Source organism: Athene cunicularia (assembly GCF_003259725.1).
Source record: "Athene cunicularia isolate RWA chromosome 18 unlocalized genomic scaffold, athCun1 chr18_part1, whole genome shotgun sequence".
Lineage (NCBI taxonomy): Eukaryota > Metazoa > Chordata > Aves > Strigiformes > Strigidae > Athene > Athene cunicularia.
Window position 1 is genome coordinate 3,913,103 of NW_020799123.1, and position 10,537 is coordinate 3,923,639.

General features: G+C 35.6%; 2 protein-coding genes across 4 annotated transcripts in view; one reads left to right on the top strand and one right to left on the bottom strand.

Annotated features, from left to right (window-relative positions):
- TBCD (tubulin folding cofactor D) overlaps positions 1-10,537 on the bottom strand; it is a 128,609-nt gene that overhangs the window by 79,910 nt on the left and 38,162 nt on the right. The gene's annotated exons all lie outside the window — the stretch shown is intronic.
- ZNF750 (zinc finger protein 750) overlaps positions 8,067-10,537 on the top strand; it is an 8,404-nt gene continuing 5,933 nt past the window's right edge. Inside the window, exon 1 of the mRNA XM_026861359.1 lies at positions 8,067-8,153. The gene's annotated coding sequence lies outside the window, so the exon portion shown is untranslated. The remainder of the gene's footprint in view (positions 8,154-10,537) is intronic.

Here is a 10,537-nt window from a genome sequence, read left to right on the forward strand (position 1 = left end):
CTCTTTTATAAAAAGAGGCAGGTCCTGATTGTAACTTTATTAGGGCTGTTATACTAATATTTAATATATCAACACAGATGCAAACATAGATAATTTCAGGTTAGGCCCATTATCAGAAATACGTATTTGTTTAAAGTTCTGCCAAACATTTATGATTTGTTCTCATTTTCTATATAAGCTGCCTACTTCAGAATTTACTCTTAAAGGACTATTTCCTCCAGAGGAAGGAGGAATTCTCCAGTGAGGATCAGAAAACACATGTGCTGCTTCGTCTGTTGAAAACTTCTCAGTATTTCTGTAAAATACTTTAACATTGCATCCTGTAGGGCAAGTACCTAAAAACTGTCAACAGGCGGCCTCTTTTCTCTCATTCCTGCACCCAGGTCTGACCTAGTTAGGAGTTTGCTAGAGAAGGGAAGAGTATCACAATTCATGCACGCTCAGAAGATATGTGAGAATTTGACAGCCAGTCTCTTAAGCTGCCCTAACTTTCTCACAATTCTTAACACTGACCCATGTATATAAGGCTACATACATGCATATCCACAAACCAAATAAGCATTTTCTAACCCGTGACTATGAAGGGCTGTGTCTGTCTGGTTGCAATCTCAGCTCAGTCTCTTACTACGTAATGAATTAAGAGTCTTTAATTATATGATCACGTGATATTTTTTTTCCATGCACCTATCTCAGTCAGCACACAGGAAAGACCTGCTCTAGCAATGAATCACAGCTGGGCAGCAAAGGAGATTGTTGTCTGCCTCACTGCTGAGGGAGGAAAATATGTAATGCAAAAACTGGCTTTCAGGCAGAGAGAAGGGATTGTTGGTTAGGTTGGATGTTGCCCTAAAGAACTACATTCTAACTACATCTCTGCCAAAGACTTACTGTTTGATACCAGTCATATTACTTAAATACAGTATTTAAAAGAAATGGACGCTGGCTCTCATTTCCCAGGTATCTGCTTCAATAAACTAATGGCAGGTTTGCAGAACTCCGACAACGTTGAAATTAGTGTGAGCTTTTTGAGTATGGCAAGGGGCCAATGAGGAAGCAGACAGATCTGGATTTTGGCCAGCCTATCTCAACATCATTATGTAATGCAGCCATAAAAACTCAAAATCTTTAAGCATGGCTACATTGAAAGCCTTGCAGCTGACCCAGGACAGTACTGATCTACCTTCTCTGGAACAGAACGCAATGAATATTTTGGGGATTCATCTACCCACTCACACCCAAGGCCATACTAGAGACCTTCACAGAGGTTTACAGCTAACAGAGCTCTTCCTTTAACTTAACCAGTAGCAAACTGTAGTTTAAGAACATAAAGAACCAGGCTTAAGAAGAAATCCTACTAAGCAAATGAATTACTTACTTTGATAATACTGTACTAATAATACTGCGTGTCAGAAGAGAAAAATCACCAAAGAAACCCCAACCTTTAGGCTAAGGTTGTGCAATACTGAGATAAACCCTACAGTGAAAAAGCTAGAAGCAATTCATTGTCATTATTCCCTGCTTAGTATTTATGCCTTTTCCTAGTTGCACTGGGGGAGGGACCTTTCCTGCTACAGCTTTAGCTACAGCATTTATTCTTGCTCATAACTGCTGGCTAGTGGGGAAAAAAAAAGTCTCTATTATTTATAATGCTTCCTTGCTAATTTGAAAACTATTACAGTGACATACACGTTATAACTCTTAAAAATACTATTTTCAAGACCATGCATTATTTTTAAAGTTCACCTTGGTGTCGAGAAAAGGAATTCTTCTGCAACCAGCCTTTCAGGTTTGAGTATTCTATATTTTCTAGGAGTCCACCTAAGACAGGTAGATTTTTTATTTTTTTTTTTCATTTCTTCCTGTATCTATGATGAAAAGTACCTGGAATCTTGCCAAAAGCCTCACAATTAACTACCACTACAGAATGGACTAACACATTTCAGAAGCCTGACTTCCTGATGCGTCCTCCTCCACAAACCCTGACAGCTGTAAATCAGTATCAAACAACTTATTCTGGAATATAAAAACATGGAAGGTAATCCTTAAAAACAGAGTACACAAACAAGTTCAAGAAGTTACATAATAGATTTCTATAAGACTTCTTAAATCTTAGTCTAACTTAAACCTCTTTCTAGAACACACTTGAAAGCAGTATTTTTTTTACTTTTTGTTAGGTTGGGGTTTTTTTTCATTTAATAAACAGCACAGCGAAATTGGACAAGCAAAAAATGTTCCTTTTTAAATTGTGTGCAGAGTTTTTCAAACTTTGTTTGGTTTTTTTTAAGTATATCAAGCTCTATATAAATATCAGGAAGCACCATTCTCTCTATGCTCAGATATCACACAGATATAACACAGGAATCCAATCTCTTATCAACACTAGCAAATATGCAAGCATTCTCTGAACCAGGAAGAGAAACTTCACTACTACTACAGACCATATATCCACAGAGCACCTATCCACTCTAAGCAAATTAGTAAGATATTTGCAACAGAAGCTGAAGGAATTTTAATACTGCAGACACAGGAGTCATACATACACAGATACTCCTTCAAAGCCACAGCATCTGCTGTTGAGATCAGCTGCATCTATTTGAAACCTTCGGACAGCACAAGAGACTTCATTTCATAAAACTTTTCACCAAAAATATACTTGACAATGGGACATTTTTAAAACAGGGAAAAAGTGTCAACTGAAGTAACCAGTGTTTCGTATTTAAACAATGTGCTTGCCATTCAACAGAAATAAGACAAAAATATTTCCCTAAGCCAGGGTCTTTCTGGATACTGGTAGCATTGTGTCTGACCTCTTTGAAAAGGTGAAAAGCATACTGATTTTGTCACTGAATCCCAAGACAACATAACCTGCCAAGTCCCCTCTCAAATCTATTTCAGCCCCCTCACTAACAGTACTTAACTGCAGACTTCAATGCTCCCTACCTTCTTCTTGAACTTTTTTGTTTCTCCTTCTCTTCTGAAGGTAGTTTATAAACAGAAGAAATAAAGCCTGGCTCTTCATGAGTTGTTTTTTTCCAGTCTCTAGGTCTACCCTTTCCATTTATTCTGATTTAAAAAAAAAAACGAATTCAAGATTTGGATCACTTGCACTGACCCACCAGTATCAGACTTCTGAATTAGCCATTATCTGTGTATCTCATCAGCATTATTGCCTGCTGTTTAAATGCTGCTTTCATTGTTGCCAGAGTTAAAAAAGGACAGAGGGGTTGTTGGATTGGCTCAGCCTATTCACTGTGAATGGATAAGGGTATATAAGAAGCCTGGCAGATCAAAAGTAACATCTTTCTGGCTGGAATCTTCCCAACATAAGCACCAATTCATTGCAAGTATAACCATGCAGTTCTAATCTTTCCCTGGCTGCCTTTTCTTCCTCTTCAGAGATGCAAATATTTACAACCTTAAACATATCTGGTTTTAAGGCAAAAATAGGATCACATAATGCACAACAACAACAAAAAAGAAGCAAGTTTTCTTTGACTGTGAAACACTAATAGTTCTACTACTGATTTCATTTAAGTGACTATCTATGGCTTTCAATAGGGAAAGTTTAGGCCCCTAGCCATTTAGCAGATACAGCTGCAACTATTCAGTGGTCAGCAAGCCGTTGAGGGAGTTTAACAGAATACTTTTAATCTCACCACTGACATATTAAGAACGCCTAGGAAGTTTCATGTTCCTATATATGACACACCTTATTAGCTAGAAAGTTTATACTATGCTGTCATCAAGAGAAATTTTAATAACGTCCTTTCACAAGCAAACCAGAAATTCAAGTAAACTAGGATTCTCTTGTTTGTTTAGTATTTATCCCCACCCAATTAAATAAAAAAAACCCTATAAATAATAGTCTGAAGCCTACAAAACCACAAATACAGCACAGAACAAAAGATGTGAAATCATACTGAAACCACACTGAAATACAAGTTTTTGGCCCTAACATATGCTGTACAATAAGAAATGCAGTGTTTAGAAGTGCTGCAATTCCAAATGTAGAAATCAGATCCCGAGATTTTTAAATTATTTCTGCCCGTTTTGATTATAAAAACCAAAAGTTTTCCCTACATGCAAATTTAGCTGCATGATCCATTCTAAAAACAACTGAAATTTTACAGCTAAATGGTAACAAGTAACTTTGAATTCAAAAACATAACAGACTTCAAGTACTGCAGCATTAGTATTTTTTTAATGGAATAAAATAAAACATCAGATTTCACTTGTTGGTTTATATTTCCCACTTTTAAAATTTCTTTAAGTAGTAGATAACATACAGTGATAATAATAATCTTTATAAAATTTGGCATGTTTCAAAGAATAACTGAAAGCTAAAAATATTTTGAGTCAAAGAGTATTCATTATATGCCTCACTGGTCTCTTTGTGAGAGTGGCATCACAGCGGCACAACGCCAATTATGCCTCAAAGAAAAATACACGGGACTGACTTCATATATACTAAAACTGCACATGGCATAAGTTTTTAAAGTATTTTTCTGCATGAAAAATACTTTAAAATAATAAATTTTAAAAGGGAATTATAACCAGAACATCAAGTAGAAAATGAAGAAAGGTATATTTTACAACTCTGTTGGAATAACTATCAGTGAAAAGAATTAATATTATTGAAAATCCCTTCTTATAAACAGTTCATAGTTTTGCCTGCAGTCTCAGTTTCAGATGTTACCTACTTCCCCCAAGATGTTTCACTGCCCAAGGGTGAGGATGGGAACCAGAAGGAAGATCATCCTAGTTCCAGGCCAAACACTAACAGTACAGGCCACAATAAATATCTAAAACGATGATCTGCAGTTACTAATAACTGCTGAGCTTTTATTCTTTTCCCATACAAATAATTTGCTCTAGTAATCATGAACAAGTGGCTCATAAACATCAGCAAGGTAATCTGCCCAGACATATCTCCAAAGTCAGGGACTGGAATCGTTATGAAAAACAAAGGCACATTTCAAAGGTGTTATTCGAAAAGCATTAAGACTAATAACTATTCATATGGGATAGAAGAAAATAATTATGAGAATATTGTACAAGAATCATGTAATGTTCTGGAGCACAGCATGAGTTACAGCAATTATATTCAAATACATTTGCCCCCTTCTGGGAATGGTATGGAATAACCTAGTCTAAACATGCCAATACAGAGAGAAAAATCTGCCAATAACTCCAGCGCAAGTGATCAAAGAAAGAAAAAACTACTTTCTTGAACATTTCAAAGCCACACATCTAGATAGATAACTAAGATGACAAAGATAGAAGTAAATATTGCCAGTCACGTGGTTCTAAGATGTTTCCTTTATGTGGCAAGCTAGGCTTCACCAGCTCCACGTCTGTCAGTATTCAACTACATGAGATTATTCACATCTACCTCTGATCGTTCTTCCTGGAATACCTAACTAGTTCACGAATTTGTAAGGCATCTCTAGAAAGATATGGAAACACTGTTGATGACTGACAACCAGTGAACATCCTCTGAAAGCCAGTACCAGAAATGTGACTGATACAAGGTAAAGTCAAAAGAGCGGAACAACTCAGTCACCAGGGCCATTCTTTGCGCTAGAGCGGAAAGTTAAGAATTATCTGATCAACAAAGAGGTTGATAACTGACCAGAGCAACACTTGGCACTCTTTCATATATCTAGGGAATGGAATTTTGAAGTGCAAGAGGAAAATAAAAATTACATAAGTAGTGCATCAAGAATAGACATTTTGTTTTCTATTTAGTGCTAAAGCTGAGCAAAAAAAATAATATAAAAACATGAAGGAAGTTTGTAACATTTATAGGATAGCAGTTTTATCCTACAGTAATTAAACCTTTGAAATTCAACTACAGATAAACCCTTATTTGATACGGAATTTAAAATAGAACTTAAAGAAGTATATTCTACACCAAAGAAGATATAAAACTAAAGCTTCAGCCCTCCAGAGATACAAAACCCTACATTTTTAAAAAAGCAACTTGAAGAAAAATATCAATAAATCCAAATTTTACTGTGTCAGTCCTTGTGGTCTTAATTAATCTGACTTGTGCTCAAGTAGAACTAAAAAGAGTGCTACCAACAGGTGACTGGGTTCAGTTTATCTAATACTCAGGATGCAAGTATAGAGTTAACAATAAGTGATGAAACAACATCACTGCAATCAAGATTTATTACTTCTACAAGTATTATCACAAACAGGAGCTCTCACGTTCCTTTTCTGGGGTCTATGAATGAATCTCCCCAGGTTTGGATTTTTAATACCATTCAAGCACCAAGAAAAGGAGCATTGACATTATCATTACAGACCACATACAATGATCCACATTTGCAGAAGAAAAATGATGACAGTTATGTAGATTGATAGGGCAAACACTCTGACGTGAAAGAAAAGAGTATTTGCTACCAAGTGAGGATTACTGAATAACATCTTCTGTTGAGAAAGTAAAGGACTTTTCTCCTTAGGTCTTTTCGGAGATGCTTCTGAATGCAGACATTACAAGATCTTTCTCTGCAGGTAGAATCTTCTAATATAATACTTAAAAAAATTTTCTAACTAAATGGAAGAAGGATGAACTGCGAACACTCTTGTTCTTCCATATAAAGCCAAAGGATATACAAACAACTAGACCGTAACAGGACATGTTTTTACATTGCTAAGATACATTGTAGAAACATAGTAATAAAAAATGTATTAAAAAACCCCAAAGAGCCACCTTTCTACCTTAACATTAATGATTACTTATATTCAGAAAAATTTTCCACAAAACTACACTGGCAGAGCAAGAGGAAGGATGGTGATCTGCGTACCTACATAGGAAAGTAGATGTCCATAAGTCATTCCATCAAGATAAAGGCCACACCTTCAAAATTATTTTTAAGACACTGCTTTAGAGACTGATTTTGAAACAACTTTTACCCACTGCCTAAACAGGTTTTGTAGTGATAATTCCTTAATAATTTTCATTCAAAAGACCATACTTTCTCAAGTATAAAATCCATCACTCTGTATTTAAAATTTTCAATAATCTGAAACTGTCTTATCCATAGAGCAGTGGGTAAAAGAAGAGGGTTATCATGTTCATCCAGCTAAATTTTACAGTTCTGAATAGAAACTTTAAAGTCTCAATAACATTAGAATTAGTAGCCAAAAGCTCCTTCTTTTACATTCAGTAACAGAAACGTTTTTAGAGAGAGCTACAACTATCAAAAGATTTTCCTTTTAACAACCAGTATGCAAGAGGTTATTATTTTACTAAACAACTCAGCAATGTCACTAGATGACTGGTAAATACACTAATGAATTTGTAATTTATACTCTAAGATGCAACTAAAAGCAAGTACTAGCAGTAATCAGTGGATGATCAGTTGACTTCTCCTTTCACCATTACGTTTCACAGTTCCCAAGCAAACCTATCGATGTAATAATCAATTTCTTACTGAGGTGACTCCTTTCCGTTTACAGGATCTGTACATTTGACTGTTGATTATAGGCAAGCTTTGGCAGGTTCCTGAGGCAAGCAAGCTTGAAGTTAGTTCAGTTCCGCCTTCAGAAAGGAGACTCATGAAGGACAGAAAGATTTAAATAAAAATGGAAAGGGGGAAGAAAAAAAGAGCAAGAATATTAAAGCTACAAAGTCATTCAGTAAAAAATGTCAGTTTCTAATAAAGGAGTAAAATCATTGTTTTTAAGCTTTGCTACCCCCTGTGTACAGTCAATTCAGACTGCTCCCAAGTCACTTCTAGTAAAGTTAAATACATTAAAAACTCAGTATATTACCTAAGCCATTTTTGACCCCACATTGCAGATTGCTACTCAGAAGAACAGCCAATACAGTTTAGAGCAAAACTTGGTTGTTGGAGGGCACAAAAGCGACAAGAGCTCTCTTCGATAGCTTAGATGCTGAGGTAATGCTGAATGAAAGCAGTGGACGCAAACAAATGAATTGTAGCTTCAGGCTGGAGTAATATCAGGTGCATCTCTACACCCCGAGGGCTCAACTCCTACACTTCTTAAGTCCCTCCCCCTGAAACAACCTCCTGCAGTTTCACTTAGAGATCAAGCAGAGAACAGGTACTTCTCCTTCAGCAGTGACAGCTACAGCTTACCAACAGTGATCACCTTGAAGGTTTCAGACATCTATGTATCTGGTAAGTACATTTCTTTAGAGCATTTTTTTTTTTTTCAAAGAAAGTGTGTTCATATTAACATCTAAAAAGTAAATCAGAGGTGTTTGTTTTTCAGCTGTCTCAAAAGCCTGGGTTACTCCTAGCAGGTGCATTTACTGCACCAGTTTAACTTTCAGTAGAAAGTTTCAACAGGAGAGGGAAATATTTTAGCTTGAGAGAAAAACTAACTCTTGGAAGTTTTTACAATAATTAACTCTTGCTGGTGAAAAGTGTTTTAAGCACCTTATTTCATACAAGAAGCTAATATACTGAAGTACGACAAAAAGCTGTATTGCTTAAAATTGCTATGGTTAGTCCGGCAACTATTCTTCATAGAGTAGTGTTGGGTTAATCTGAAAAGCTTGTATGAAAATAAGGTATTCCAGTTTTGATTTATTAGTTTTTCCAGCTTCTGGGAATTTAGCACAGCAAATTGTATTGTTTTGAGGTATCCTCTCTCTAGTCCATTAAAGCGTATATTAAGACATTGAATTGTGAACTTTATATTTTCAAAGATTTTTATTTCTCATTCACGCTGCCTAACCAACTTATTAATCTGCTTCTGCACTTCCTCTCACACGCACACACACACAGACACACGCGTGCACTCACATACAAGCACACAGTCCTCTTCAGTCCGTACCTTCAACACACGCTTCCTTGCCAGTCCTCACCAACCCACTCCTCTCACCCATGTTGCCCCCTAATTAACAAACAGTTGCGTTAAAATTTATCTTTCAGTTTAAAGGAACTGGAAGTTTAAAAGGGAGTGGTAGTTAATCACTGGAAAATCTCAGCGAGAATAAAACTCACAAATCTTGTTCTTGCAACACTCTAGGTAGGTGACAATGGCATGTCCTTGAGTTATGCAATAATGCCACATCACAATATTTTAATTATAGCATGTCCTTCAAAATGTTCCACCCCAGTGAGTACTCCTGGTCAGAGAGATCAACATCACCAAAAGGATACTGCAATAATAATGGAGTGTGCATGACAAACTGTTACGTAGTTTGCTCAAGCAGTGTCCTAAAAAGAAATATAATTACCGTCCCTGCTTGTAATAAAAGACATTTTGAAATTTCCTCTTTGATCAACTGGGCATCTTAAACAATTTAGACTACTTAAAAACCTAAAAAATAACATGCACATGTATATATGTACATATATATATATGTGTGTGTGTGTGTATGAATACATATGTGCATATGTGTGTGTATACTTATACCCACATACATTTTTGTTTACATATTTATACTACACACACATGCACACGATGTTAAATGATATTCTTGTTTTCTGAACTTGCTAATATGTTAAAGGCAAGAAGGCAGCAACAACATACTTTGAAAAATAGAAGGAAGAAAACTTGCAGCTATCAGTCTCATGGTGGAAAGGGCTACAGGTTAGAAAGCCATGAGGAGGTATATTATTGACAAGAAACAAAGACAACCTCAGGTTTAACCAATATTATCTAAATAACCTGTTTTCAATAAAATAAATACTACTACATTTCCAAACTAGAAAGCGAAATTTGTAATAATATATAACTATCTGCATTTCTAAAATCAGGTATACAGGAAATAAATTCTCAATCTAAAAAAACTGATTACATGAAAATTATCATTCTGTTACCGGAGAATTTTTTTCCCATCTTTAAAGAATATCATAAGTTACATCATTAAAATGTAAGGAAAAAAAACCTATTTATTTTGATTATTCTTTCTAATACTTAATTTAAATTCTGGTAGCACAAAACATACATTGTACAACTGTAAGTAACTAACATTATTACTATAGACAGAGTTTTAATTGGTTGCACCTATTTTAAACCATTAATGTCTTTTCCAGCTGTACGTGTGAGATCAAATAGTTTTAATTTTTTGATTATGAAATATGTACCTCTGCCAGATACTCCTGTGTTTAACTTACGAGATCGGAGGAAAAATTATCCTTCTTGTCTAGTTTAGACATATTTTATTACTGGAATCTTTAAACCGTGAGAAAAAAAGGATTAAATAGTAAAAGAGAGAAACAGAAAATTCATTTGGCTGACACTAGCCTAAGTTTACAAAAGGGTAAACACCCTCTAAAATAAGCTACTCGTTCTACACCTCTCATGTCACAGCAGCAGGTTCTGGGAGCACTACTGTCTGGGGGCTGAGCATGCCTTCAAAACAAATTTTTAAAAAAGCTATTTAATTCTCTCCTGCTGTACACATGGCAAAGAAGCTCCAATGATCTAAATTTCTAACATTAAAACTGTAACAATGCATTATCTTATTAAGAAATGATAGTTAATACTCTGTTGAACAGGAATAACTTGAATCAAAGTTAAATACCAAGTACAAAGTCGGGGGGGGGGG